Raw genomic sequence first — 4,044 nt, 5'->3', positions numbered from 1 at the left:
TTATATACATATTACATTTCAGTATTACATAATATATAATATGTCATATATTATAATATATATGTAATTATGTACATATAACTTTTTCATCAAGATATAGAACACATACTGTAAAATGCACAAAGTGCAATTTTTCCATATGTATATATCTGAGTAACCTCCACCCACATCAAGATATAGGACAGTTCCAGCTCCTGCCCGCAAAGCCTCCCTCATAGCCTGTCATAGGCACTTTCCCACCTGGGTGTAGCCATTACTTTGGCTTCTATGATAGGTCAATGTTGCCTATTTTTGAACTCCACATAAATAGAGTCCTACAGCATGTCCTCCTGTGTACATGCTTTACATTTTTAGAAAATCCCTGTAATGAGAATGGAAGCCGAGACCTGTGAGGTGGCTACTGCACTAGTCCAGGCGTGTGATAATGGGGTGGCCACAGAGGTAGTGGGAGGGGCTGGAAAGGAAATGGGATGGATTCTGTTGGCTGAGCTGACAGGACTTGTTGATACATTGCTTGAGGGGTGTGAGGGGGAAGAAAAGACAAGACCTGAAGAATGGGGTCAATGGCAGTGCTGTTTACCAGAGAGGAATAGATGGAAAGGAGTGAGAATCGACAGTGGGGTGCTGGACACATTGAGTTTGATGCCATTTAAAGACTGGTTTGCACAGGTCCTCATCAGGACATAGGACATATGGGGATACCCGGGCATATCTCCCCCAACAGAAACGAGTTTATATGTTTCCACCAAAAGACACATCTTAGAATGTTCCTAGCAGGACAGTCTGTAATAGCCGTAAGCTGGAAGCAACCCAAATACCCACCAAAGGTAGGACGGATAAATTAATGGCGGCCTGCTCACATGGTGGGGTACTGTACAAGCAACAAGAACGAACCATCTGCAGCTACATGCAGAAGCACGGATGAATCTCACAAGCATCACGTTGAGCAAAAGGATTAAAGGTGCACAAGAGACCATTCTGTACAATTCCACTTATACAAAGTCCAAAAGTAAGCAAAACTCAGGTTTGCAATCGGAATTCAAGGTGGTGGCTGTCCTTGGGGTTAATGGCCAGAAGAGAAGACAGGGGATCCTAGGGGACTGATCCTGTGTTTCTTGATCTGAGAATTCATTGAGCTGTTTGCTTGTGATTTGTGTTCTTCCTATAGGTACATCATTTTCAATAAAAGGTTTAAATTTTTTTTAAGTTTCTTTGTGCATAAATGGCATATGGGGGAGGGGAAGAGAAAGACAAAACCTACCCCTTTCTTAAGATTATCTATTTGCTTAAAACTAATGAGTAGAAGGGTAGAGTTTGGTTAACCTTCTTAACACACGAACCCACGCAATGCCAGGCAATGTGTTAAATGAAAAAGATTGACTGAATAAATAGATCTAAAATCGTGATCTGTATTCTGTTGGTTGGTTATGCGTTACCCAAATGATGGTTAATATTTTTATTATCTGTGGTCTGACGGAATGGACTTAAATTTTCATGTCATTCATTTTGCCTATCCATTCACATACCTCTTTGTAATCTTGAGCTGTGGTTTTCTCTTTGGATATTTAGCCATTTTTTTACTACTCATTCGACAACTAATTATTGCTGTTTCCTAATTGCAGTGCATAAAAACAATATCTAGTTTTGTTGGGAGGGGAAAGGCAGTGGAGAAGTGTTGATGAAATTTTGATTTACAAACATCAGGAATACCACCACCACCGATCCTTATATAAAATAATAAAGGGAAAGAAGAGCCAAGAGTAAAAGAAATGAGCAGATTTCCTACTTCCTTCCTTTTTACCTTTCCATTAAAGATAAGGAGGAAGAAGGAAGTGGGGAGGAAGGAAGTAGAAAGGAGCAAAGGAAACAATCAAAGAAGAAACTATTCATCTCTACCACAATTCGCGTTTCTGTAATTGATCACGAGGCCATAGTTGATATGTTTAATTTCCTTCCTCCATTTTATCCCACGTTTCCTTTGCCCTCAGCTGGCTGGTGTTCTGTATCTGGTGAGGTGACCCAAACTCTCCTTCCTGAAAGGTCTAAATCACGAGTGGACCTGCCATTTTGTTGTTGTTGCTGCTGCTTTTACTATTGGACATGGAAGCTCCAAGAAGTGCTCCAAAGAAGGCCTTGTGTTCTAGACATGGACTTCCTGCCCCGTCGTGTGGCAGTGACCCAATTTCCCTTTAGCAATAGTGATCGATCGCCCCAGCAGACAGAATAATCCCCTTTTTTGCCTGTTGGTTCAGTAGCATGAGACACCCAAAATGGCCAAATGACAGTCTCACCTTCCAATTTACTGGCACCACTGCTGTGTCCTCTAGTGCAGGGGTCCCCAACCTTTGTTGCACCGGTGCTCCTATGGGAATCTAATGCTTGATGGTCTGAGGTGGAGCTGAGGCGGTGATGCTGGCGCTGGGGAGCGGCTGCAAACACAGATGAAGCTTCGCTCGCCTCCTGCTGTGCGGCCCGCTTCCTAGCAGGCCACGGACCAATACCTGTCCACAGCCCTGGGTTTGGGGGCCCCTGTTCTGAGAGACTCATTCCTATCAGAAGTGTTCCCTACTCTTCCTCTTTGGAGCTCCCCTAGACCCTCATACTTCACGCTTTACCAGCCAGAAGCCTCTAGGTTGTGACTGTCTCTTTCCAGACCAGGGGGCAGTGTTGGGTCTGACTCATCTCTGGGTCCCTGGCATCACTCAGCTCAGAAGAATAGGTTACGAATGTTTGCCAGATGTCCTTCCTTGAAGCTCTCTGTCTCTTACTTGTTCCTGCCTCTGTCCCAGTGCAGGGCCGGAAACCCAGGAGGACCTCTCTGAACAACGGATACCGCTGCGTGTGAACCCACGTTCGGTAGTGCTGCTTCCCTACCCCCTGTCCGTTGCATTTCTGAGATCCGTGTCTGAGGCGGTTCTCTGCGTGCAGCGGGAGCTTGGAGGGTTAAGGGCTCTCCTCACTCCTCCTGCCACACATAAAGTCCCTCCCCCGGACTGGAGGATGTCTGCTCCCCCATCGTGTCTTCCACACAGCGCTACTTTTGACCAGGGAACTCATTACACAGTGAATGAAGTGTGGCAACGGGCTCATGCCTGTGGATTTCACTGGTCTTACCTCGTACCCCATCACCTAGAAGAAGCTCGCCTGACAAACTAACGGAATGACTCAGTCATCATTGCCACCTTGGAGTCAGTACCTCAAAGGATGGGGTTCTGCCTTACAGCGGGCAGCAGAGGCTTTGAGTACTGTCCCCCATGGTGTGAATATGCGGGCCTGATGGTCAAGGGGTGGCAGGGGCTCCTCTCACAGCTATACTTAAGCCCACATGCAGAATTTTCATTCCCACCCCTACAACTTCGAGCTCTGATGGTTTAGTGGTCTTGGTTCCCATGGAAACAAAGCTGCCACTAGAGCAGGGGTCCCCACCCCCCAGGCTGCAGCCTGGTACTGGTCCGTGGCCTGTTAGGAACCGGGCCCCACATCAGGAGGCAAGTGACAGGCAAGCGAAGCCTCATCTGCATTCGCAGCCGCTCCCTGGTGCCAGCATCACCGCCTCAGCTCCGCCTCGGATCCTCAGGCATTAGATTCTCATAGGAGCGCCGGTCCCTGGTGCCACAAAGGTTGGGAACCGCTGTCTCAGAAGACACCTAAAGGACACGTAGGAATTGGCAAAGGCACAGGAGAAAGGTATTAAGGACAGTGTGCACGAAGACTGTGTCTGTGTATAAAGTGTGAGAAAGGAAGATGAGGGCGAAGAGGGTGGCAGGGCCCGGCGGGTGAGGATAAAGATTCCTCAACTCTCCCCTGCAGCCAGTGGGGATCTACGGGAGGGCTGAGCACACAGGCGAGGCATGGTGGAAGCCAGGTGGCAGGAAGCTCTCCCCCGTGACCGTGACCGTGACTGTGACCGTGCAGGAGACAAAGCAGGGGGAGTGAGACCGGAGGCCAGGCAGCAGGGAGAGTTCGGTGATGGGGTCTCTCATTCATGGTCTCCAAGGTCAGGGGCCACTTAGTGTTGAAGGGCTTGGAGGGACGGGGGTGCTG

This window comes from Pteropus alecto, unplaced genomic scaffold (assembly GCF_000325575.1).
Source record: "Pteropus alecto unplaced genomic scaffold, ASM32557v1 scaffold194, whole genome shotgun sequence".
NCBI classification, from domain to species: Eukaryota; Metazoa; Chordata; class Mammalia; order Chiroptera; family Pteropodidae; genus Pteropus; species Pteropus alecto.
The sequence above is the reverse complement of the archived record's forward strand: the minus strand, read 5'-3'. Positions refer to the sequence as shown.